The 10,277-nt window shown below is 48.7% G+C and overlaps 1 protein-coding gene across 1 annotated transcript in view; it reads left to right on the top strand.

The window, feature by feature from the left end:
- The first annotated feature begins 4,945 nt into the window (after nucleotides 1–4,945).
- LOC106813127 (putative cell agglutination protein PB2C8.01) overlaps nucleotides 4,946–10,277 on the top strand; it is a 9,693-nt gene continuing 4,361 nt past the window's right edge. The window contains exon 1 of the mRNA XM_014817191.1: nucleotides 4,946–5,212. The gene's annotated coding sequence lies outside the window, so the exon portion shown is untranslated. The remainder of the gene's footprint in view (nucleotides 5,213–10,277) is intronic.

The following is a 10,277-nucleotide window of genomic DNA, read 5'->3' as shown; positions in this document are numbered from 1 at the left end:
GGAGATACAACGTCAACAACGATCATCGAAGGGGCCGACCGTAGCAACTGAGCCCAGCAGCTGCAACGATAGTCAACCGTCACTACGTCAGCGAAAACCAAAGGAAGATGTGGGCGATGTAAGCACTGACGCAATCCTACGCCAGAACCTGATCCGAGTAGCAACAGCAATGGCGACGCGCCTTTTCGAATAAGTCTAGTCGCAACAACAATGCCATCGATCCGTAGTTCAGCAGGAACCTCCTTCCCGACACGCATGAAAATGGCAGCCATTTTTCGTAGAGGATAATCCCAACTTGTAACAAGGCAAGGATAGGCGAAAAGGGGCATCATTTTTTGCTGAGACAAACGACGCAAAAAGTAATACATCTTCACGTTATTGCCAAGAGCTCTCAGTTCCTAACAGCAAATGGTTACGCGGGACGGCATCCCGGCTTCAACTGGAGTGGGGTGTCACGTCTAAGTAGACCGAGGTTACAATGTCAACGGCAGCCTTCAGAGCTGGAACAATGCGGTCAAACTCAACCATCTGTGGAGAGCAAATGTCAGCAGACCAAGCCATCTGGGCCGTGCGACAATGTCACAGGCTCAACCATCATGGTCTGGGTAACACTGTCGCAACTCACACCATTTCAGGTGGAACAAGTGCCAACTAACCATCAGACGTGGAACATGTCACCCAACCGTCAGGTGGGAACAATGTCACCCAGACGCGGTCAGGCTGAAACAATGAGCAACCCAACCCATCATTGGAACAATGTCAACCAACGTCAGGGTGAACAATGTCAACCCAACCAACAGGTGGACACAAGTGTAACGTCAACGCATCAGGCATGGAACAATGTACCCAACCATCAGGCCCTCGCGCGCGAATGTCGGAGACCAAGGGCCGATCTGTTCGGCCCGAATGTCAACCCAACCGTTTTTTCCCCAGGTGGGAACCCAATGAGGTTCAAGCAACCACAGAGCAATGTCAAGACCCAACCATCTGGGTGGCGAACAATTCCCCTCAACCCAAACCATCTGCGGCTGGAACAATGTCAAGCGTCAAGCAGGTTAGGGTGGAACGAGAGTGTCAAACCCTCGACCGATCAGAATGGCGAGACAATGTACAATCCCAACCATCAGATGGAGACCATGTCAAACCCACACCCTCTGGTGGAACACAATGCTCACTCAACATCAGGGCGGCAACAATGTCAACTCAACATCAGATGGAACCACCATCGTCATACCCAACCTCAGATCGGCGAACCCGATGTCCAACCATCTGGATGGAACAATGTCACGTCAATCGGCAGTCGAGGTGGCACAATGGGCCAACTGAACCATCAGGTGCAACAATGTCCACCAACCGGTCCAGATGCGCAACTGTAGCAACGCCAACCGATTCAGATGGAACCATGTTCAACCCAACCATCTGGCCTGGGAACATGTGTCAACTCCCAAACATCCAGGTGGAACGAATTCAACCAACCACAACAAGTGGAAGACAATTGTCAGAACTCAGACGGACCAATCAGCAGTGGCGAACAATGTCAACCAACCGTCATATGGACATGTCAACCACCCGTTAGGTGGAGCCGCGAATGACCCCGCCAACCGTCCAGCTGAAACACTGGCGCAAAACCAACATCGAGCAAATGTGGCAACAATGTCGACCCAACCGGTGCAGGTGGAACAATGTCACCCAACACCCTCAGTATTGCGAACAATGTTCAACCCAACCATCTGGTGCGAACAAGTTTCATAACCCAACCTCCCTCGCGTGCGACCAATGTCAACTCAGACCATTTAGGGTGGAACAATGTCAGGACTTCAACCATCAGATGGAGACATCCGTGCAAGCCCAACATACGATGAACCATGTAACCAGACCATCGTGGTGGGAACATATGTCAACCTCAACCTTCCGCCTGGTGTGAACAATTCAACGTCAGACCATGCAGGATGGAAGCAATGTTTCAACCCCACCACCGTCAGGATGGGACATGTCCTACGCAACCGTCGCAGGCTCCGAACAGGTCTGTCAACCAAACGTCAGGTGAAACAATGTAACGCCTATACCAGTCTTTTCCGGTTTTTTTTTCTCTCGTGGATCAACATACTCTGTCAACCCCCCCCAACCGTCATGGTGGAATCAATGTCAACTCAATATTATCAGATGCAACATGTCAACCAACCACCAGACTGGAACCATGTCAACCAAACCATCTGGTGGTCCAATGTCAACTCAACCATCTTGGGTGAACAATGTTCATCCCTAACCAACAAGTGGAACATGTCAACTCACCATCAGATGGAACAATGTTCACCCAACCGTGTCAGATGGGACAATGTTCAAATCCAACCGCCAGGTGCGCCAGCAATGTCAACCCAACCGTTGCAGGTGAAACCATACCCTTGCTCAACCTAACTTATCTGATCCACATATTACACGATCCCCAGACCGTTCCGGAGCCATCGCCCAATAAAAGACTCAGTGGGGCAACCCAACATCAGTTCGAACAATGTCAACCTCAACCGTCAGCGTGGAACAAATGTCAACCCAACATCAGGTGCGAAATGTCAACTCAGTCGTCACGGTGTGCAACAATGTAACCCAACCATCAGGATGGAACCATTTGTCAACTCACCCACCCGATGTGGTGGAACAACTGGCACCACCCCCATCACGATGACAAACATATCAACTCAACCCTTCAGCACCTGGCGCTCGTCGTCAACTCTAACCATCTCATATGAACCATGTCTAACTCATAACCATCTTGGTCTGAGAACGAATGTCAACCCGCCAAACGTCTCCATCGCCGTGTCGAACATATGTCAACCCAACCATCATGGTGGACAATGTGATCAACCCAACAATCACGTGCTGAAGCAATGCCTCAACCCAACCATCTAGGCTCCGCGTAGAAACATGTCAACCCAAACCACTCGGTGGAACAATGTCAACCCAACCATCAGGTAGAACATGTCAACTGCGCCATCAGATGGATCAATGTTCAACCCAACCATCTTGGTAAACAATGTCAACCCAACCATCTTTGTGACAATGTCACGCGCAACCATCAGATGGAATCAATGTCAACCGCAGCCATCAGATTGACACAATGTCAACCCAACCATCTGTAGAACAATATGCAACCAACCCTTCGGGTGGAACTCAATGTCAACGCACACAATCAGTGAACAATGTCAATACGCCAGCATCAGGTGGAATCAATCACGCAACATCAGGGCGCCCTCTCCGGGTGGAATGTATCAAGCAACATCAGTTTTAACAATTTCAACACCACAACCAGCTCTGACAACTATTGCTAGAGCGCTGACATCACCGAGCAATCCGTTAATAAATTTGTTACCACCAATAGACAATAGAACTCAAGAATTGAATAATAATGATACGGCTGGCTCAGCCAGTGGTTCTGTTATTCGACGGGCTGGAGGAGGAGGGAGAGGAGGAGGCGGGGGAAGTTCAGGAGGAGGGCTTGTTTACACTCCTTATAAGTACCCATATGATACGCCTTATGGCGTCCCCAAACACACACCTAACGTTCCTGGGATTTACAGCAGAAGAATTCCGCCTGTAAGATTTGGAGAACGACCATACGGCGAGCCACATGAATATACGGATTATGATTATTATGAATATTTTGGTGGTACAGATGATGGCTATCGTGGAGGAGAGCAACACTTTACTGATTTTGATAGCAGGCCCCCTTTGCACAGAAACACCAATTTTGATAGCAGGCCCCCTTCGCACAGGAACACCAATTTTGATAGTAGGCCCCCATTTCGCAGAACTAGCCACAATCAATATGAATATGAAAATCCACATTTGGACACAAAAGAGTTGAGAAACATTGGCGTTGGAACCAACATTGGACCAATTCAACCTGATTTCCCGAGGCGTGGAGGCTCAGCTATTGATAGAGGAATTCCGGACTTTTCCAATAGGCCACAACCATACGCAGGGGGTGGGGAATCGCATGTTTCAACAAATGTGAATATAGGTGGTATAGGAGGTCCAATATATCCACAGCCTTTCCACCCAAAGAAACACCCTCGGTCTGTAGCCCTTGGCTGGAAAGTGGTTTTGCGCAACTTATCAGATCGTGCGCTTTGAGTGGCGCCACCGTCGTTGTAATCAAACTGTAGTCGTTAGTTTTAAAACATTTTTTAATAATATTTCTAATGGTCATTGAACTATGAAACTTTTTATGTAGCGTAATTATAACCTAAATTAGCTGAAAATAACCCTAGAACCTAGAGTAAACTCCCCCTTTAAGCAAGTTAATGCCGTGGCGTGCTGAACGCTCACGGATACATGAATACACGAATGTACAGAACGTGAATATGGATAGAACATCCTCAATCGCTCGCAGCATTTGACTTGAATAGAACCTACTCCCCTTACGAATTGGACAATCAGATGAGAAATTGCCCCCCTCCCCCACGCCGCAGCAATCTTACATAACGATGACAGCGTCAGAGTGGTTAGCACGGCGCCGCCTAGACAAAGACTCATCTATCTGGGTTGGGTTTACCGTGAACATGGAAGGATCCGCCTCATGTAGTTAGCCGCAGCGGGAGCCGCGGGGCAGAAGGTGGGCATGGTGACGCTTGACTAGTTGCGACAGCACTCCGCCTGGTGCAAGCATATACCCAGCTGGGTCCGGCGCGGCATTTTCACCTCTTCCTGGTTATTAAGTTCAGTAACCTTACGCGCCCGGGAGGTACTGATTGACTCTCGTACCTAGGGACCAGTGGTGGAATAGGCGCTCTCACGACTCATTTTTGGTGAGCGCTGGGAACGGAGTTCAATGAATTGCGGGCGTGTAACAGTTTTGGGAAACCATGGGCATGCCAATACTTTCACTACCGGGTTGGAGTAACGCCGTGCAGCGGGCCGTAGCGTTAGAACCTCATGGTGACTGCATTTAATGTGACCTTAAAATTGCATGCAGTGGGATGTCTGTCAAGTACTCTCGCTTTTCCAAGTCGTCATCGTCGTGACCAAAGACGTCAGCGCGTTTCTTGTGATTGTGAAAGTTTCTTTCAAGTATATTATGTGATACGTGCATGCAGTAACAGATGTGTTCTCGCATAAAGCTGGAAAGTTTACTCGCACTTATATACGTACATTGTCGTCATCACCAGTGCTTTGCACGACTGTCGGATATCTAATTTGACAAACAGCGATTAATTGCGTGAGTATATATGGTATAGATCCAGTTTCTCAATTATTGTAGTGAAAGTTATATTAATATTACTTTTGACAACCATTTAGCTAATTTCGATCATAAATTGTTTGCTTGGCTATTATCTGCAGGCATTGGTAAATACACACTTTGATGGGGATTCTACATATAGACGTGATTTGTAGGATATATATCACGTTTAGCTAATTATACCACATAAATAATTTCGCGAATCGATTGCATATTTCGTTAAAATAGTTTGGTGCTTGTAAATACACGTTCAGCACGTGTAGGTGTCATTAAAAAAAAACAAAAAAAACAATAACCTTAATGGCACACCGATATGACACTTAATTATGTAGTATTGCGAATTGGTTCATCACAAAATATTCTCTACATAGACGCCGTTGAATCCGAGCACGCACGGACGCACGCACGCACGCCCGCACGCACACACACATACATTCATGCACGTACGGACGCCGTTGAACCCGCTCACGCACGCACGCACGCACCCTCCCACGCACACACACGTATATAAACACACACACAAACACAAACACACACACAAACACACACACACAACACATACACACACACACACACACACACACACACACACACATACACGCACACAACACACACACACACACGGAGATACAACGTCAACAACGATCATCGAAGGGGCCGACCGTAGCAACTGAGCCCAGCAGCTGCAACGATAGTCAACCGTCACTACGTCAGCGAAAACCAAAGGAAGATGTGGGCGATGTAAGCACTGACGCAATCCTACGCCAGAACCTGATCCGAGTAGCAACAGCAATGGCGACGCGCCTTTTCGAATAAGTCTAGTCGCAACAACAATGCCATCGATCCGTAGTTCAGCAGGAACCTCCTTCCCGACACGCATGAAAATGGCAGCCATTTTTCGTAGAGGATAATCCCAACTTGTAACAAGGCAAGGATAGGCGAAAAGGGGCATCATTTTTTGCTGAGACAAACGACGCAAAAAGTAATACATCTTCACGTTATTGCCAAGAGCTCTCAGTTCCTAACAGCAAATGGTTACGCGGGACGGCATCCCGGCTTCAACTGGAGTGGGGTGTCACGTCTAAGTAGACCGAGGTTACAATGTCAACGGCAGCCTTCAGAGCTGGAACAATGCGGTCAAACTCAACCATCTGTGGAGAGCAAATGTCAGCAGACCAAGCCATCTGGGCCGTGCGACAATGTCACAGGCTCAACCATCATGGTCTGGGTAACACTGTCGCAACTCACACCATTTCAGGTGGAACAAGTGCCAACTAACCATCAGACGTGGAACATGTCACCCAACCGTCAGGTGGGAACAATGTCACCCAGACGCGGTCAGGCTGAAACAATGAGCAACCCAACCCATCATTGGAACAATGTCAACCAACGTCAGGGTGAACAATGTCAACCCAACCAACAGGTGGACACAAGTGTAACGTCAACGCATCAGGCATGGAACAATGTACCCAACCATCAGGCCCTCGCGCGCGAATGTCGGAGACCAAGGGCCGATCTGTTCGGCCCGAATGTCAACCCAACCGTTTTTTCCCCAGGTGGGAACCCAATGAGGTTCAAGCAACCACAGAGCAATGTCAAGACCCAACCATCTGGGTGGCGAACAATTCCCCTCAACCCAAACCATCTGCGGCTGGAACAATGTCAAGCGTCAAGCAGGTTAGGGTGGAACGAGAGTGTCAAACCCTCGACCGATCAGAATGGCGAGACAATGTACAATCCCAACCATCAGATGGAGACCATGTCAAACCCACACCCTCTGGTGGAACACAATGCTCACTCAACATCAGGGCGGCAACAATGTCAACTCAACATCAGATGGAACCACCATCGTCATACCCAACCTCAGATCGGCGAACCCGATGTCCAACCATCTGGATGGAACAATGTCACGTCAATCGGCAGTCGAGGTGGCACAATGGGCCAACTGAACCATCAGGTGCAACAATGTCCACCAACCGGTCCAGATGCGCAACTGTAGCAACGCCAACCGATTCAGATGGAACCATGTTCAACCCAACCATCTGGCCTGGGAACATGTGTCAACTCCCAAACATCCAGGTGGAACGAATTCAACCAACCACAACAAGTGGAAGACAATTGTCAGAACTCAGACGGACCAATCAGCAGTGGCGAACAATGTCAACCAACCGTCATATGGACATGTCAACCACCCGTTAGGTGGAGCCGCGAATGACCCCGCCAACCGTCCAGCTGAAACACTGGCGCAAAACCAACATCGAGCAAATGTGGCAACAATGTCGACCCAACCGGTGCAGGTGGAACAATGTCACCCAACACCCTCAGTATTGCGAACAATGTTCAACCCAACCATCTGGTGCGAACAAGTTTCATAACCCAACCTCCCTCGCGTGCGACCAATGTCAACTCAGACCATTTAGGGTGGAACAATGTCAGGACTTCAACCATCAGATGGAGACATCCGTGCAAGCCCAACATACGATGAACCATGTAACCAGACCATCGTGGTGGGAACATATGTCAACCTCAACCTTCCGCCTGGTGTGAACAATTCAACGTCAGACCATGCAGGATGGAAGCAATGTTTCAACCCCACCACCGTCAGGATGGGACATGTCCTACGCAACCGTCGCAGGCTCCGAACAGGTCTGTCAACCAAACGTCAGGTGAAACAATGTAACGCCTATACCAGTCTTTTCCGGTTTTTTTTTCTCTCGTGGATCAACATACTCTGTCAACCCCCCCCAACCGTCATGGTGGAATCAATGTCAACTCAATATTATCAGATGCAACATGTCAACCAACCACCAGACTGGAACCATGTCAACCAAACCATCTGGTGGTCCAATGTCAACTCAACCATCTTGGGTGAACAATGTTCATCCCTAACCAACAAGTGGAACATGTCAACTCACCATCAGATGGAACAATGTTCACCCAACCGTGTCAGATGGGACAATGTTCAAATCCAACCGCCAGGTGCGCCAGCAATGTCAACCCAACCGTTGCAGGTGAAACCATACCCTTGCTCAACCTAACTTATCTGATCCACATATTACACGATCCCCAGACCGTTCCGGAGCCATCGCCCAATAAAAGACTCAGTGGGGCAACCCAACATCAGTTCGAACAATGTCAACCTCAACCGTCAGCGTGGAACAAATGTCAACCCAACATCAGGTGCGAAATGTCAACTCAGTCGTCACGGTGTGCAACAATGTAACCCAACCATCAGGATGGAACCATTTGTCAACTCACCCACCCGATGTGGTGGAACAACTGGCACCACCCCCATCACGATGACAAACATATCAACTCAACCCTTCAGCACCTGGCGCTCGTCGTCAACTCTAACCATCTCATATGAACCATGTCTAACTCATAACCATCTTGGTCTGAGAACGAATGTCAACCCGCCAAACGTCTCCATCGCCGTGTCGAACATATGTCAACCCAACCATCATGGTGGACAATGTGATCAACCCAACAATCACGTGCTGAAGCAATGCCTCAACCCAACCATCTAGGCTCCGCGTAGAAACATGTCAACCCAAACCACTCGGTGGAACAATGTCAACCCAACCATCAGGTAGAACATGTCAACTGCGCCATCAGATGGATCAATGTTCAACCCAACCATCTTGGTAAACAATGTCAACCCAACCATCTTTGTGACAATGTCACGCGCAACCATCAGATGGAATCAATGTCAACCGCAGCCATCAGATTGACACAATGTCAACCCAACCATCTGTAGAACAATATGCAACCAACCCTTCGGGTGGAACTCAATGTCAACGCACACAATCAGTGAACAATGTCAATACGCCAGCATCAGGTGGAATCAATCACGCAACATCAGGGCGCCCTCTCCGGGTGGAATGTATCAAGCAACATCAGTTTTTCAACATTTCAGCACCACACAACCAAGCTCTGATCAACTATTGCTAGTAGCGGCTGACATCGCCGAAGCAATCCGTTAATAATATTTGTACCACCATAGACTAAATAGAACTTTAAAGAATTGGAATAATAATGATATCGGCTTGGCTCAGGCCAGTGGTTCTGCTTATTTCGACGGGCCTGGAGGAGAGGGAGAAAGGAGCGAGGCGTGGCGGGAACGTTCAGGAGAGGGCTTGTTTTACACTCCTTATCAGATACCCATAATGCTACGCCTTTATGGCGTCCCCAAACACCACGACGCCTACGTTCCTGGGACTTCCTACAGCAGAAGAATCGCCTGTAGAGAGTTTGGAGAACGACCATAGCGGCCGACACAGAATATACCGGATTCCATTGATTATTAATGAATATCTTTGCGTCGTACAGATGATGGCTATCGTGCGAGGAGAGCAACATTTACTGGCATTCGCACAGAAACACCAGATTTTGATTAAGCTAGGAGGCCCCCTTCGCAACAGAAACACCAATTTTTGCATAGTAGGCCCCTTCGCAGAAAATAGCCAGCAATCAATAATGAATAATGAAAATCTCAACATTTGGACACAACCAAGAGTTGAAGAAACAATTGGCGTTTGAACCAACATTGGACCAAGTTCAACCCTGATTTCCCGAGGCGGGAGGGCTCAGCTATTGATAGAGGAATTCGCGGACTTTTTCCAATGGCCACGAACCACGCAGGGGGTGGGGAATCGCATGTTTCAACAAATGTGAATATAGGTGGTATAGGAGGTCCAATATATCCACAGCCTTTCCACCCAGGAGGGGGAGGATCATATACCGAAACCAGTGTGAACACAGGTTTTGGTGCAAGGTTTCCAATCCATCCACAGCCCTCCTACCCAGGAGGATCGCACACAGGCACCAGTGTGAACACAGGTTTTGATGCAGGGTTTCCAATCCATCCACAGCCGCCTCCCCTACCCAGGAGGATCGCACACAGGCACCAGTGTGAACACAGGTTTTGATGCAGGGTTTCCAATACATCCACAGCCCTCCTACCCAGGAGGGGAAGGAGAATCCGTACTAGCGGGCGCGGCCCAGTGTTAACACAGGTGTTGGTGTAGGGAGTACCGCATTACAT

This window comes from Priapulus caudatus, unplaced genomic scaffold (assembly GCF_000485595.1).
Source record: "Priapulus caudatus unplaced genomic scaffold, Priapulus_caudatus-5.0.1 Scaffold23, whole genome shotgun sequence".
Taxonomy (NCBI): Eukaryota; Metazoa; Priapulida; class Priapulimorpha; order Priapulimorphida; family Priapulidae; genus Priapulus; species Priapulus caudatus.
Note: the sequence above shows the minus strand (reverse complement) of the source record. Positions and strands in the feature narration are given on the sequence as shown.